The 17,635-nt window shown below is 42.3% G+C and overlaps 1 pseudogene; it reads left to right on the plus strand.

Annotated features, from left to right (window-relative positions):
* Positions 1-754: 754 nt before the first annotated feature.
* LOC132538657 (ubiquitin-like FUBI-ribosomal protein eS30 fusion protein) overlaps positions 755-17,635 on the plus strand; it is a 77,409-nt pseudogene continuing 60,528 nt past the window's right edge.

The following is a 17,635-nucleotide window of genomic DNA, read 5'->3' on the forward strand; positions in this document are numbered from 1 at the left end:
TTAACTGGATACATCACTGCCCAGTGCTTTGCTTTTCCCTCTCTATTGCTCTTTGTGTACCATCTTATATCAAGAAGAAAGAAAAAAAAAGTCATCCAGGAATAGTAGAGTCCTGAACACACTGGGTCCCAGCAATAGCCCTGGTGGCAAATGAACATAAAATCCAGACCCAAACCAAACCGTGAATTTCCTGGCATCACAGATACCATAGTAATGCTCTGGTTCTCTTTTTGTCTTCTGTTAATAAATAAATATAGGGCCTGGGAGGGCCCAAGTGGTGGTGCACCCAGTAGAGTGCATATGTTTCAATGCACAAGGATCTAGGTTTAAGTTCCTGGTCCCCTGTGGGGGAAAGTTTCATGAGTGGCAAAGCATTGCTGCAGGTGTCTCTCTCTCTCTCTCCCCACTTTCTCAATTTCTCTTGGTCTCTATCCAATAAATGAATAAACAAATAAATAACATATTAAAATATATATAAGGTCTGGATGGAGGCTCACCTGGTTGAGTGCACATGCTACAACACACAAAGACCTGGTTTAAACCCCAGTCCTTACATACAAAGGGAAAGCTTCATGATCAGTGAAGCAGTGCTGTAGCCTCTCTCTCTCTCCCTCCCTCTCCCCTCTCAATTTCTCTCTCTATCAAAAAGAAAAGCTGCTGAGAATGGTGGATTTGTCGTGCAGGCACCAATTCCCAGTGATAACACTAGTGAATGCAGAAAGACTCAGGTTCAAGTCTCTGGTTTCACATTATAATGGGGAAGGAGGGGGAGGAGGAGATGCAGGAGGTGGAGCTTCGTGAGCAGCGGAGCAGTGATGTAGGTGTCTCTCCTTCATCATTCTCTCCTTATCTTTCTTTAACCCTCTATATAAAAACAAACAAGCAAACAAAACAAACACAACAAAAAAAAATGGCATCTGGGAAACAGTGGAGTTGTTGTGAAGGTACCAAGCCCAGTGATAACCTTGGTGACAAATAAATTAACATGTTTTTAAAATAAGACTCATTGACTAGGGAGGTGGCTTAGTGCCTTTCATGGACAAAGCCCTGGGTTGAATCCTTGCACCATATAAATTTGCAAAGTGGTCTTCTGGTCTCTCTCTCTCTCTGTATGTCAGAAAAGGGCCCAGGAGTTGGTACAGGGGATATAGTGTTGGGTTCTCAAGTATAAGGTCCCAAGTCTAATCTCTGGCATTATATGTGCCAGAGTGATGGTCTGATTCTAATAAATAAATAAATAAATAAATAAATAAATAAATGGTGCAAGGGCTGAAGCATAGTGGTTATACAAAAAGACTTTCATGGCTGAGGTTCGGAGGTCCCAGATTCAATCCCCAGCACCACTATAATAGCCACAGCTGAGAAGAGCTGAGCTCTGCTTAATAAATAAATGAATAAATTAATTAATAAAATAACGATGAGTCAAATAAAATAATGACTGTGCATGCTCTAACCACACACTCTCAAATTAGACCAATGCAGAGATTAGCAAGAGGATGGCCTATACATTTGTAAAGTGTCTCATATTAAAGAAGAAAGAATGGAGCCTGTAAATGTGACACAGGCAGAGGCCTGACAGAATCCCAGTGCAGAGCCTTGGCTGTCTGTGGCACTCTGTAGCAGGAGTCAGCAGAGGAGCAATAGCCCAGCCTCCCCCAGGGATGCCTTCCAGAGCTGTTTGGAAGTGCTAGTGGGTTACCATGGAGACGGCGTGAGTCAGAAGCGCCAAGTCTCAGCAGAAAGCTAGGATGAAGGTTGCTGCTTTGCTATTGTGACTTTGATAACACAAACCTTGATTTGTTTTAGTCTTTTTACCCTTAGGGCTAAAATTTGAACCTCCTTGATTTTCACCCCTAGGCTAAAGATGACTCAAATGACAGGACCATGGAACTTCTGTCCTTGGTAGAAAGTTACAAGGTGGAAAATTTAAGGAGGTAGAATTTTGCAACACACAAGAATGTAAGCTCACACCCCTGGTGTGAAATACAGCCATGGGGGTGGGGGGCGGGGGAAAAGCATCTGAATCTTTTGAAAATCTTATTCTTTTATTGATTCAATAGAGACAGAAAGAAATTGAGAGGGATGGGGGAGATAGGGAGAGAGACAGAGAGATGCCTGCAGACTTTCTTCACCACTCTTGAAGCTTTCCTGCTGCAGGTGGGGACTGGGGGTTTGAACCCAGGTCCTTGTGCATTGTAGCATGTGGGCTCAACCTGGTGCACCACTGCCTGCCCCCCCATAAAATTATTGCTGCTTCCTCCCCTCCTCCTCCTCCTCTTTCACCAAGCACTGTTCAGTTCTGACCTTAGACAGTGCTGAGGATTGAACTAGGGACCTTGGAGCCTCAGGCATGAAAGCCTTTTGCATGACCATCTTGCTATTCTACTGATGCACCTGGGCCTTTTTCAGATTTGTTTGAAATTTCAGGTCAGGGGAGCTGGCAGGTCGCTCACTCAGTATAGCACATCAGTTACCATGAACAAGGAAAAGGGTTCGAGGCCGGGATTACCACCTGGAAGTATCTCCATGGGAAGATTCATGAGCAGTGGGATGGTGCTGTGGTGTCTCTTCTCTCTATGTCTCTCTTTCTCTAGCTCTATCTCTCATCTTCTATCTAAAAGAAAGAAAGAAAAGTCGGCCACGGGGAGCAGTGGAGTCATATAGGCATTGAGTCCCAGTGATAGTCCTGGTGGAAAAGACAAACCACAGGTGAATAAAATTATAGGTAAGTTTTTTCTTGCTTGGAAATTAGGAATTTGGGTTTTCAGTGACTGTTGTTTATAGTTAAGCATAATAGTAACTCAGTGTACCTGACAGTGTGGGAATGAAGATTCCATGTAACTGATATTTCCATTTGATGGAAACTTACCAAAGCTGTGTCTGTATAACCTCTTTGTGGAGATAGAAACTGGGGACCAGAGGGCTAGCTCACTGGGCAGCCCAGGAGGTGATGTAGTTGATAAACCACTGACCTGTGCACTATGACATCCTAGGTTCAGTCCTTGGTATTGCATGTATCAGAGTAATGCTCTGGTCTCTCTCTCTATCTCTCTCTCTCTCTCCCTCTCTCTCTCATTCTTTCCAGTGAATCAGTAAAATCAATCTTTAAAAAAAAGGTAGCTCGTTGGGATAATTAGTGTTTTCTTCCAGAGTCTTATTTGTTGTTTCTGCATTTCTGATGACAATTCTTTCAAACTCTTACTCATTGCTATGATTATTTCCTTAACTAGTGTTTGGATGTTAACTTCATTATTTTGTGCTTCAACCTTTGGGGGTCTTTTAGCTGGACTCTTGTCCTGGTTCATTTCTCCAATATTTCTTCTTGTTGGTTTAACCATTCTATATAATATGTTATGAGGTCCCTCTCTCAGTACTTTTCTAATTACTGATCACTCTTGCCTGGATTGACTTGTGTCTAAGTAAGGTACTTAAAGAGTTCACAGTTGTGGAAATTAACAGTTGTTTCAATATTATTTCAATCCCCGAGTTGGAGCACAGTGGCTGTTAAAGCCTCTTTTGTTCTTTTTCTTTCCTGTAGGATATGGGAGCTTCAGGGCTTTTAAATTATTAGTAGGCTTCTTAGCTTAATCACTCACTCCTGACCAAGAGATACAGCAGGGTGGGGAAGAGATAGCACAGTGGTTATGAGACTCTCACATCCCAAGGATCCAAAGCTCCAGGCTCAATTCAACTTCCCTACCAGGCTGGGCAGCACTGCTGGACCCTGTGAGTTTCTAAACAAGTCCTGTTTATAGTCTGTAGGTTCTGAGGCAATTATTCACCATGTTCTCATCAGGAGAGCAATGTGGAAAGACTCCCACTATACAGCCCCACTGCTAGGCCACCGAGGTGTAGCTCTTCTCCTGAGTTTCCCGGTCAGGTCTCTGTTCCCAGATGTCAGCACAAGACCTCCTCCCTGCTGCTCCAGCCTCTGAGGGTAGCAGCAATGGAGACTCACAGTTACATTTGATGAGTCTTAGGGGAGTTCTCTCCTCCCTTCAGCAGTCTTTTTTTGTTGGTAAAACAGACTGGAGGTGGTGCCTCAACTGGTAAACTGCTGGACTGTTACCATCTGCTCAATCTCTCCTTAGGCTCCTTGCTGTCACAAGCCACATGTGTTTGCATTTACCGGTGATTTAGTGGGTTCCTGAAGTTGTTCTAGCCCTGCCTTGTTGTGGTCCCAGGTAATCTCCTTTGGTATTCCTAGTTGACCCCAAGATAGCTCATTGAATATGGTGAATACTTTGCTATGCATGCATTCCAGGTTTGAACCCTGTACTACATGGGAAATGCCATGGCATGGGGGGAAGCTTTTGTTCTGTGCTATCTCTCTGTGTGTCTATCAGAGGCAAAGGGGGTGAAAAGCAGTGAAACTGAACATGCATGAGACCTTGGTTCTGGAAAAAAAAAAGTATACCTGTTTTAAGACTCAAGGGGTCTTGGAAGGTAACTTAGAGGTGGATGGTATACTTTTCTTGAATGAAGACCTAGTTGAAGCCCAAGCACCACATGAGGACAAAATCAAAATGAATCAGGAGGCTGGGTGGTAGCACACCTGGTTGAGTACACATACTACAATGTGCAAGGACCTGGATTCAAGCTTCTGGTCCCCATCTGCAGGGGGATAACTTCACAAGTGGTGAAGAAGGTCTACAGGCATCTTTCTTTCTCTCTCCCTCTCTACCAGTCCCTTCTCTTTCAATCTCTAGTTGTCTCTGTCAGATGAAGTTAATAAAAAAAAGTGAGTCAGAACTCCAGAGATGGTAGAGTAGTGCTTTTGTACATGGTCCACAAAAGTGAAGACATAGGGGGTTCAATAGGTGGTTCCCCTAGTCCAATGCACATGTTATAATGTGTAAGGACCTGGGTTCAAGTCCTTGGTCCCTACCTGCAAGAAGGAAGCGCTGCAAGTGGTGAAGCAGTGCTACAGGCTTCTCCCTTTCTTTTTTAAAATTTTTTAATATTTATTTATTCCTTTTTGTTGCCCTTGTTTTATTGTTTTTATTGATGTCATTGTTGGATAGAACAGAAAGAAATGGAGAGAGGAGGGGAAGACAGAGAGGGGGAGAGAAAGATTGACACTTGCAGACCCGCTTCACTGCTTGTGAAGTGACTCCCCTGCAGGTGGGGAGCCAGGGGCTCCAACCAGGATCCTTATGCCGGTTCTTGTATTTTGCTTTACGCCACCTGTGCTTAACCTGCTGCATTACCACCTGACTCCCAGGCTTCTCCCTTTCTATCTCTGTTTTTCCTTTCTATTTCTCCTGGTCTCTATGTACCACCAAAAGTCAGAGCTGAGCTGTGTTCTGGTAAAAAATTAATGATAATAACAAATGTATATATGTAGAAGTATGAAATGGCCTATAGAGATATGTATAAATAAAGATACAGTCTGTGAGGTATCACAGAGGATAAAGTGTTGGACTCTTAAGCATGAGGTCTTGAGTCTGATCCCTGGTATCATATGTGATAGAGTATTGCTCTGGTTCTCTCTGTCTTTCATAAATAAATAAGTAAATAAGTCATTAAAAAAAGAAATGGGATCAGGCACAGCAGGTTAAGTGCACATGAGGCAAAGCACAAGGACCCATTCAAGGATCCCAGTTCCAGCCCCTGAATCCCCACCTGCAGGGGGTCGCTTCACAAACCTTGAATCAGGTCTGCAGGTGTCTATCTTTTTTTCCCCCTCTCTGTCTTCCCTGCTTCTCTTGATTTCTCTTTATCCTATCCAACAACAATGACACCAATAACAACAGTAATAACCACAACAACAATAAAACAACAAGGGCAACAAAAAGGGGGGGGAGAAACAAGATATCAAAGCATTTAAGTAAAAATAAAAGTAAAATTTGAAGCCAGGAGATAGCTTGCCAGGTAGAACACACACTATGTCATGTTTTAATATCTGGGTTTGAACCCACATCACCAGATGGGAACACCATGCAAAGGGAAGCACTGTGAATAATGGAGTGATGCTGTGTTGTCTCTCTTTCTCCGACTCTCCTTCTGTTTCCCTCACTCTCTGTCTGGAAACAAACAAACAGACATTTAAAGTTGTGGTGGAATCTCATAAGTGCAAAGCCCCAGTGAAGCCCTGATGGGAAGCAAAAGCAAAAACAAACAAACAAGAACACCATAAGTAAAATCTGGCAACCTCATGAAAATAAATCCCCTGTGCTACTGCTACAGAACACCAAGATTCTGCTCTTGCTGCCTAAAAACTGCTATTTAATATGAGACAAAGATTGATGAGAAGTAAACAGGCTGACTTTCAGGTGTTAGCTCATGGATTGATTCATGTCACCAAAAGCTCTTTTGCTCTCAAGCTGAGACTTAAGGTTTATGCAGAAGAGGGTGGTGGAAGAAAGGAGGTTGGGAAAGGAATATCTGTTCGTTAGGGAGGGAGAGGTCAGTTTGTCTCTCTGGTACCAATGGTCAATATGGCCAGTCTTCCCTACTAAACTGTTAAACAAATTTAAGGTAATATTTGCAAAGCTTGTGTCTGGAGGTCTTTGGCCTGTGCATTAGAGATCTGTTCCTGGGATATTTCTTGTCTGCTCTCTGTTTTCAATTTGCAGTTAACACCTGGATATATATTTTCTTCTTTTAATTTAATTTAATATTATTATCATGATTATTATTATTTAACCAGAGCACTGCTCAGCTCTGGCTTATGGTAGTGCTAGGGACTGAACATGTGACCTCAGAGGCTCAGGCATGAGAGTCTTTTTGCATAACCATTGTGCTAGCTCCCCAATCCTCTGTATTTTTTTTTTTTTGGTAAAATAATGTTTTTATTAATGAAAGAGATAAGAAAAGAGAGAGAGAGAGAGAAGCAGAACATCACTCTGGTACATAAGCTGTTGCAGGTCAAACTTAGGACCTCCTGCTTGAGAGTTGAGTGCTTTAGCCACTGTATCACTTCCTGGACCTCATATAACTGCATCTGTATCTTTTTCTATCTTTAACTCTACATTTATCTGTCTGCATATCTATCTATCTATCTATCTATCTATCTATCTATCTATCTATCTATCATAGAAACATTTCTTTCCTAGTAACTTTAGCTAAGTAGAAATAACACTATGAAGCCTTGGAGAGGGTTGCCATGGAAAACAGGAGAGTCAAAACAAAGACCATGATTAGAAGACACATGACAATTAAGTTAAACATGAAAATGAAATCTCTTCTATTTGATTACATTACCAAAGATACAGGCTAAACTTAAAATGGCAAGCAATTGGGGACCAGTTGGTGGTGTACCCGGTAGAGGATACATGCTATCATGGGCAAGAACCTGAGCTCAAGCTCCTGTTCCCTACCGCAGGGGCAGGGGCAGGAGCAAGGAGTTTCAAGAGCAGTGGAGTAGTGCTACAAGTATCTTTCCTCTTTCTCTCTCTCTGTCTCTCACCCCCTTTCTCTGTAACCCTCTATCAGAAAAAAAAAATTTTTTTTTCACCCAGAAACAGAGAAGTTGTCATGCAGGCACCATATTTATGTAGCCATAAAACTGGTGGCAGGAAAAATTTAAAAAAGCAATTGGTCAAGCAAACAAGCAAGAAAGAATGAAAGAAAGAAAGGAAGAAAGAAAGAGATAAAGAAAAGGTAGAAAAGCAAGCAATATATTAACTAATCTCTAAGGGGGAGATGAGAGCTTCTAACCCTGGATTCTCATCCAGCTCCTCTCTGAAGCAATAAACACAGATGTGACAAGAAGGCTAAAGTCCCTTAGTTAAGTACTTCAGCCCCCTAAAGTTATTACAAATTAAATTTTAATTAGAAAAAAAGGGTAGTTTATTTCCACATATATGTTTGTACTATACTGAGATCTAATAAGTGGGCAATAGCATTATGTCTAAAAAATAAAATCAATCAACAGAAATAGGGCACAGATGATAAAACACAAGCTTTAAGTCACTATCAGGCCACCCATCAGCTGGCACCCTACTCGGGGAGTACTGAGATTCCCAAACAGACATGATGGGCCTAGACCTCGAATAAATACCTCTCTCCATTGTTATCAGTCATCTCTATCAGGAACAACAAAATAGACCCCTGTGTGGGCCCCCTATAGTACCTTGCCTTCAACTTGGATCAACAACAGTAGAGAATGTTCCATCCCCTGAAGGGAGGATGGACAACATACTCTATGCTACACCTGAGGAAGATGGGTCCATTGGGGCAGCTTGGAACATTCCTACTCATGACCACAGAATGTGAGCTCAGATCTACAGGGATACAGTGGTCATATAGGCTCCTAAGCTGAATATGGGCCCCAGACCAAATCAAACTGGTGTTTACACTCAACAATATTTATACCCCTTTCCAATACTAGGGAGCTACTCTATTCCCTGATCTAGCTTTCTGTCCTTTTTCCAGCCATGGCATCATCTCCCCAGACAGTAACTTGGATCCACCTGCATATCAGATTTCAGGCTCAGGGAAAAAACAAAACAAACAAACAAACAAACAAACAAACAAAAAACTAGTATAGCCACAGGCCCTTTGGAATATAACTAAAATATGCCTACTAGCTATCTACAAAATGGAGGACCACATCATCTGCACTATTCCAGCCGTTAGGCCCATGATTGTTCAACTATTTGTTTGGCTTTGTATGCTAACTCTCTTTTCAGCCACCAGGCTTCAGATGCTAGTATGATGTCAACCAGACTTCCATAGACAAACAACCCCACCAATATGTCCTGGAGCTCTGCTTCCCCAGAGGTTCCCCCTACTAGGGAAAGAGAGAGGCAGACTGGGAATATGAATCAATGAGTCAACACCCATGTTCAGCAGGGAAGCAATTACAGAAGCCAGACCTTCCACCTTCTGCACCCCACAATGACCCTGGGTCCATACTCCCAGAGGGATAAAGAATAGGAAAGCTATCAGGGGAGGGGATGGGATATGGATATCTGGTGGTGGGAATTGTGTGGAGTTGTACCCCTCTTATCCTATGGTTTTGTTAATGTCTCCTTTTGTAAATAAATAATAAAAAAAGATGTGCACTCAAAAAAAAAAAAAAACAAAACCCAAGCTATATATGCTTGAGGCCAGAGAGGTCTCAGATTCAAACCCCCAGCATTACCATAAAATGAACTCTGATTTCTTTTTCTCTCTCTCTTCCTCTCATAAAAAACAAATACTTCTTTAAGAAAAGAAAAATAGGGAGTAGGGGGTGTAGTGCAGTGGGTTAAGTGCAGGTGGCACAAAGCACAAGGATCAGCGTAAGGATCTCGGTTCCAGCTCTCCCACCTGCAGGGGAGTCACAAGCAGTGAAGCAGGTCTGCAGGTGTCTATCTTTCTCTCCTCCTCTTTGTATTCCCCTCCTCTCTCCATTTCTTTCTGTTCTATCCAACAACGACATCAACAACAACAACAATAACTACAACAATAGGGAGTTGGGGGTAGCGCTGGCGCAAAGCACAAGGACCTGCGGAAGGATCCTGGTTCGAGCCTCTGGCTCTCCACCTGCAGGAGCGTTGCTTCACAAGCGGTGAAGTAGGGCTGCAGGTGTCTTTCTCTCCTCCTCTCTGTTTTCCTCTACTCTCTCCATTTCTCTCTGTCCTATCCAACAACGAAGACAGACAACAATAATAATAGCAACAAGGACAGCAAAAGGGAATAAATAAATTTAAAAAAACTTAAAAAAAACTACAACAATAAATCAGCAAGGACAATGAAAGGGAATAAATAAATAAATAAGAAAAGAAAAATAGAATCTTAATTAAAAAAGGGAAAGCAAAAGATTAGAGAGAATAATTGCCAGATATATAACAATAAAAATGTAACATCCATAATATATGAAGAATGATTACAAATGAATAAGGAAACAATAATGGTTGAATGAATGAATGAATATGGAGAAAGGGAGTCAACAGTTTTCAGAGGAGGAAATACAAATGGTTGACAAATATGAGAGAGAGAGAGGGAGAAATCTAAGGAATGGGCAGTATTGTATATGGTAGGGCAAACATATCTATGTGTTAGAGGAACTGGATTAGGTGCCTGTTCCCTACCTGCAGGTGAGAAGTTTCAGAAGTGGTGGAGCAGTGCTGTAGGTTCTCTCTCTCTCTCTCTCTCTGCCCTGCTTCACCATTCATGAAGTTTTCCCCCTGCAGGTGGGAACCAGGGGCTTGAACACCTGTGTCCTTGTGCACTTAACCTGGTGCGCCACCATCTGGCCCCACTTTGCTTCTTTTTTGTTGAGCATCAGGGAGAGTGCAGTTTTCAAACACACTCTGGCTGTTCTTTTCATCTAGAATGATCTGGGATTGAGTGAAAATGCTTGTCATTTAACCCACTCTGTCTAATTATAGGCTGGAATGCTATAAACTAGGATTGAATTCATAGTCTTTTCAGAAAAAACGAAAAAAAAAAGCAAACCTGTAGTCTGTTTTTGACTTTTCAGTTGGATAAGTTTGAAGCGAGGATAAAGGATTGCAGTATACTTGCTGCCTAAAACCCTACAACTTGGCATCTTTGACAATAGGACACGGTTGGCATTAACAACAGAAAGAACACCTGGAGAGACTGGGCTCCTGGCACAACCAGGGCTGCCAGCATTGGACTTTGTTGCCTGTGTAGGAAGCACAGGGCCAAGGTGGTTTTTTGTTTGTTTTTGTTTATTGCTCTTGGATAGGTGAAGCACGGGTGAAATGTGGTCATTTTTCTTACACCTGCTGGGAGATAAAAGAACCCCTTGGATTACTTTTGCCTATCTATGGGTTAGAGGTCACAGCCAACCATGTTGATCAGTAACATACGTGCTGGCCATAGACTACTTTTTAAAAAATATTTGTTTTATTTATTACATGAAGGAGAGAGAGAGGGAGAGAGAGAAGAGAGAGAGAGAGAGAAAGAGAGAGAGAGAATTTCACATGAGGCAGACAGAAGGAGAAGGCTCTTACACTAAATATGAATATATATGGACTCAAGGTCAGAGTGATGTGGTATTTTCTTCAAGTTTGGGACCTACTCTCTGCTATAATCCTGCTTCTTATTTCTATTCTCAACTCTGACACCATCTCCCCAGACAAAATTTCTAGTCCACCCCCATGATAGCTATCAAGCTCAAGCAAAGATTATTAAAATCCTGGGCTCCTGGGAACATACCTAAAATAGACTTCTTAGCTCCCTTTCATTCTTGGGTCCCTATTCTCATCTGCTCTATTCTTATTGTTTTGGTTTCTGTTGATTAAACATTTTATACTGTCTTGTATTTTGGCAGCAAATTCTAGATGCTACTATGATTCATCCTGACCTCCCTGCACAGATTACCTCACCAATGTTTCCTGAACTTCACCTTTCCGGAGCCCTAACCTATTAGGGAAAGATAGAAACAGGCTAACTCTCTGACTCTGCTGGATTGACCCACCAGTGTCTATGTTCATCAGAGAAGCAACTACAGAAGCCAGAACTAGCACCTTCTGCACCCCAAAAATAACTTTGGTCCATACTCCCAGAGGGGTAAAGGCACTGTTTTTCTTATCTGAGAAGAGGAAAAAAAGGAAGGACACTCAGAAGTAGTGATAGGTATAGGTGTGACTTAGAGAGGAAGCAAAGGCAGGACTAAAGAAAAAAAGGGATATAGGCGCCAGGTTAAGCACACTTGGTTAAGCACAGACATTATAATGTGCAAGGTCCCAGGTTCAAGTCCATGGGAGGGGGGTCCCTTCAAGGAGAAAGCTTCAGGAGTGATGAAGTAGGACTGCAGGTCTCTCTCTCTCTCTCTCTCTCTCTCTCTCTCTCTCTCTCTCTCTCCACCTACCTACCTATCTATCTTCTTGCCTTCAGGGTTATGGCTGGGTCTTGGTGCTAGCACTATGAATCCACTACTAGTGGCCATTTTTTCCCACTTATTTGATAGGACAGAGAGAAATTGAGAAGGAGGGATAGATAGACACCTGAAGAGCTGCTTCACCGTTTGTGAAGTGTCCCTGCTGCAGGTGGAAGGGAGGGCTAAAAGTGCAAATCTGCTGGCCCTACTTCAGGCCTTTGGCATCAGAGCTCAGGAGTGTGGCACCAAGTAGTCCCGCCCCCCTTTGTCTCCAGGGTTATTGCTGGGGCTTGGTGCATGGAGGCCATTTTTCCCAATGCTGTTGTTGTTGTTGGACAGGACAGAGAGAAATTCAGAGAGGAGGGGAAGACAGAGAGGGAGAGAGAAAAACAGATATCTGCAGACCTGCTTCACCACCTGTGAAGCGACCCCCCTGCAGGTGGGGAGCCGGGAGCTCAACCCAGATCCTAATGCTGGTGGTGTGCTTTCCGCCATGTGCACTTAACCCGCTGTGCCACCACCTGGTTCCTGTTTATTCTGAATTCTAAAGCTCCCTTGATAAGGTCCTCATTTTTCCCCTGGGTCTCTCTCATGAATATGTATAAATATATGTGTTATTCAACTGCTTGTCTTTCTCTGCTAATCTGTCTTTGACTCCAGGGTTCTCAGCTTGAACAAAAACAATTTCTATTTATTTATTTATTTATTTATTTATTTATTTATTCAATTTGTTGCCCTTGTCATTTTATTGTTGTAGTTCTTGATGTTGTCGTTGCTGGATAGGACAGAGAGATGGAGAGAGGAGGGAAAGGCAGAGAGGGGGAAAGAAAGATAAACACCTGCAGACCTGCTTCACCGCTTGTGAAGTGACTCCCCTGCAGGTGGGTAGCCAGGGACTTGAACCGGGATCCTTATGCTGGTCCTTGCACTTTGTGCCACGTGCACTTGACATGCGGCGCTACCGCCCAACTTCCCCAAAACAATTTTTAAATGTCCACTTCTAACTATTGTGTTTTTTTCTGCTGTGACCCCATACATATGTGATCTTACTGCTCCTGGCACATTTTTTTTTTTTTAAATTTCAGATAGAGACAGAGAGGGAGAGAGAGAGCAAGACAGGGAGGGAGGGAGGGAGAGGGAGAAAGGAAGAGGGAGAGAGAGACTACAACACCTACATCAGCATTCATGGACCAATCCATGAGCCTGTGAAGTATTTCTCTTGGATAGTGCACTGCTTTGCCATGTGTGCCACCCAGATTTGGACCCAGCCACCCACCCATTCCTCACTCCTGTGCATTGAAGGAAACTCTGGTGCTGTGGTCTCTTTCACTCTCTTTTCTTCTCTGTCTCCATCTGAAAATAACAATACAAAAAATAGATAAAAATAATTGTGGAATGTTCCTGATATAATGAATGCATGGTGCTGCCAGTTGGCGACAGGAGCTTGAACCCAGGCCACTGTACATGGAGTGTGTGCTCTAACACGTAAGCTGTCTTCTAACTTGAGTGAATAACCCCCGCCCTATACACTACCTATCCCCAGGATAGAATTATTTGATTTAGGAAGATCATCTCAAAACTTATTTGTTTGGAAAGTACCTGGGACTCATTGATTTCATGTGTGTTTCCCTGGGACTCAATAAATGACAAAGAATTGTGTAGAAAACAAATGTCTATGATGGGAAACAAAAGATGAATGGAGATGCAGTCGTTCAGGTCCAAGAAGATACCAGCCCTGCACAATTTTGAGAAGCAGGTGAACAGATATTAGTAGCTAACTAACCTATTTAAACCTTTCCTAATAGGCAGGGACAAAAGGGGAATACTGCTTCCCATAGTCTACTACTGCAGAGAAAGACATGACAAAAGGAAGCCATTCAAAGCCTGAAATTAGAAGACACAGCCTTAAATATATGAAGCATTAAAGAAAGGCTTTGAGGAAGAGCAGATGACAAAGAGCCTTTCTTTTTCTTTTTCTTTTCTTTCTTTCTTTCTTTCTTTTTAAAAAAAATTTTTTTATTGCTGGGATTTGGTGCCTGTATGGTGAATCCACTGCTCCTGGAAGACATTTCCCCCCTTTATTTGATCTAATAGAAATTATAAGGGATGGCTAGAGAGACATAAAAGGAAAGAGACATAAAGATACCTGAAGTACTTGCTTCACCACACGTGAAGCCTCTCCCCTGCAGGTGGTGAGCTAAGGTTCAAACTTGGGTCCTTGAGCATGGTAACATGTGCACTTAACTAGGTGTCCCACCTTCCACCCTCCTGGTATCTGTTCTGAAGAGTTGTGAAATTTGTCTTTAAAACATATGCAGGGAGTTGGGTGGTAGCACAGTGCGTTAAGCTCACATGGTGCGAAGTGCAAGGACTGGCGTAAGGATCCCGGTTCAAACCCCCAGCTCCCCATCTGCAGGGGAGTCGCTTCACGTGCGGTGAAGCAGGTCTGCAGGTGTCTATCTTTGTCTCCCCGCTGTCTATCATCCCCTCCTCTCTCCGTTTCTCTCTGTCTTATTTAACAACAATGACATCAATAACAACAATAATAACTGCAACAACAATAAAAAGTAAAAAAAAACAAGGGCAACAAAAGGGAAACTAAATTAAAAAATTTAAAAAGAACTTAAAAAAAACATATGCAGTGTTATCAATCAGCATTTCCTCAACAACAACCAAAAATAAAGGCAAACAAATAAATATGGTAGCTTTCAAGAAGGCAGGAATGTCTCAAATGTCACCCTCCAATGGAGAAGATTTTATTGAGGTGTCACTTTATTGAGAAAATGTTGAGTTACAGGAATTTTGTTGTCATGAAGGTGCATTATCACATTTCCCCAAGACAGGTGTCCATACCTCTCACCCTCTATTAAATGATCATCCTATCATCCTGTTTCACCAAAGGTCCTTAGGTCCTCAACCTCCTCTTAGTGCTCTTCTCTTCCCTTATCTCAGACCCCAAATCTGCTGTGACAGACCACCGTCCACTGAGGATTCATCCTGTATTGCCCTTTGCTGTGTTTCTTGGGGTTTATCTATGAGTAAGATTATCTAGTATTTATTCTTCTGGCTTATTTCACTTGCTATGATTCCCCGAAATTCCTTCCATGTTCTAGTAAAAAGAAGAAAAATCTCACAGCTGCATAGCATTCTGTTATGGATTGTGTACCACAACTTCTTTAATCAGTCGTTGTTGGGTACTTTGGTTCCTTTCTCTTCACATCCTCCCCACCGTTTTTTTTTTGTCTTTTGTTTTTTTATTATATATACCATTCTCTAAGGGGTGAAGTAATAGCTTATTGTATTGATTTATACTTCTCTAATAATCAGTAATTTTGAATATTTTTTCATGTGCCTGTTGGTTACTTGAATATTTTCTTTGGTAAAGAACTTGTTCACTACTGCCCACCCATATATGTATCTGTATCATTTAAAAATATTTTAATTAATTTATTTATTTTAAAGACAGCAAGAAATTGAGAGGGAGAAGGAGACTGAAAGAGAGACACCTACAGCAGTTTCATCACTTGTGAAGCTTCCCCCCTACAGGTGGGAATGGGGGCTTTGAACCTGGGTTCCTGTGCACTGTGTGCTCAACCAGTTGTACTTGGCCTCCTGTATCTGTACCTGTATCTGTACCTATAGCTTTGGAGCCTCAGGCAAAAGAGTCTCTTTGCATAACCATTATGTTACCTCCCCACCTTATGTATCTGTATCTTTATTTTTTTTATTTCTCTTTCTTTCTTTCTTTCTTTCTTTCTTTCTTTCTTTCTCTCTTTCTTCTTTCTCCTTCCTTCCTTCCTTCCTTCCTCCATTCCTTTCTTTCTTTTCTTTTCTTTTTTTGTCTCCAGGGTTATCATTGAGGCCCGGTGCCCTCACTACAAATCCACTGCTCCTCATGGCCATTTCCCCCCCCCCCATTATTGTTGTTGTTGGATAGGACAGACAGAAATTGAGAGAGGAATGGAAGACAGAGAGGGGGAAAGATAGACACTTGCAGACCTGCTTCCCCACAACGGCCCCTGCAGGTGGGAAGCCAGGGTGGGGGACAGAGGGCCTCAAACTGGGATCCTTGCATGGGTCCTTGAGCTTAGTACTATGTGCTTAACCTATATATATCTTGGTATTATTCCTTTGTCTACTAAGACATGTAACTATCTTTTTCATTTCCTAGACTGGTTTGGTAATGGTTTCTCTTGCTGTGCAGAAGCCTTTCAGTTTGATGTAGTTCCAGTGATTTATTTTTGCTTTTGTTTTCCCTGCTGTTGGGCTCTAGTTGCCAAAGAAATTTCCAAAGCAGAGATCATGTAGTACTCTGCTGATGATTTTTTTCTATTATTTTGTGGTTTCTGGTTTATAATCTAAGTCTTAGATCCATTTTGAGTTTATCTTTATGCATAGTGAAATATGGTGGAGGAGGAGACTTTTTTCTTCTGGGAGTATGAAATGCACGGCTTACTAACACAGCTCTCCATGGGATTCTGGATGAGGTTTGTTTATGGGTTGTGGACTCCAGAGAGTTGACATGGAATGACTTGTTTTTTGGTATGGCTGGAAACAGATTCCTCTACTGATTCTGGTAATCATAACTATCTATGCAGAGATTTGTGCAGAGATCGCAACCTGCAATTCCTAAAAGTGAAGCTGCGCGAGAAGCCACCTCCGGATGGTGAAACCCCCCCCCCCCCAACAACTAAGACAGTACAGATTTAAATTCGTGTTTAAAATGACATGTCTTCGTAACAAAGGTTTCTCTCCTTGTGTATTAATGACCATGTTTATGTGTATGTTTAAAGTTTGGTAAACAGTAGCTTTAAGGCTAAATTCTTACTAGTCAAAGTTAAATGAAAAAGGTTTTCAACGTAATTCTCATAAAGATAAAAATTAACTTACATTTAAAGTCTGAGGTAAAAATTAGTTAACAATCAATATATTTTAACTAAGTTAGTCTAAACAAAAGGTTAAATAGACTTGTTGATATGTAAAACACTACCTTCTCTATTAGAAATGGTAGATCGCACAATGGCTATGCTAATTATTCTCATGCCTGAGGTTTCCTCTCCGGCCCACACCTAGGGTGTGTCTCCATCTTGAATGGGTGTAACAAAAGGTTAAAAGACGTTGTTGATATGTAAAAGTCTCAAATTCCTTCTCTATTAGAAACGTTGGATCGTGCAGTAGATATGCTAATAACAAGTTTTGTTTCATAGTAAGTAAGTTGCAGCCAGCTGCCTGTGGGACCCTAGGCCGTTCCCCGCCCCCATGCAATTGCCCGTCGAGGCAAGTAGCCCCCCAGAGGCAAGAAATGTTTTTTTTTTCAGATATGGCCCCCTCAGGCCTTCCCTTGGCAACATGCTGGTTTTTGTTATATATGTTTCTGTTCACCCCACACCCTTGATACTACAGTCATTTAGTTAAAAAGAAAAGGGGGAATTGTCGTATGCTTTACATTGGTTTGTTCTAGCCCCCCCCCCCCCAAGAGAATTGGATGAGTCCTGTTGATTTCGCGGGCCTGCTTGGCCCCGCCCAAGGGAACCCAGAGAGAGCGTTCCTGAGTCCTAGAGTTCCTGAGTTCCCCAGTGACAGAGTTCCTGGGTTCCTGAGTTCCAGAGTAAGAGACGGTTCCTGAGTTCGAGAGTAAGGGAGAGTGCCTGTGTCACCGCAAAGAGACAGCGGAGTTCTGTTTGGTGATTAGTTTGTCTTAGTTTATGAATCGTTGTTCCTGAATAAAGAAATACAGCTTCCCTGCCCAGCCGTTGTCTCCGCATCTCTGTTACCCGCCGTGATGCAAGCCAGGCCGGCAAGAGCCTTCCGAAAATTTTAACAACATTGAAGGGCAAGGAGATAACATAATAG

This window comes from Erinaceus europaeus, chromosome 5 (assembly GCF_950295315.1).
Source record: "Erinaceus europaeus chromosome 5, mEriEur2.1, whole genome shotgun sequence".
Classification (NCBI taxonomy): Eukaryota; Metazoa; Chordata; class Mammalia; order Eulipotyphla; family Erinaceidae; genus Erinaceus; species Erinaceus europaeus.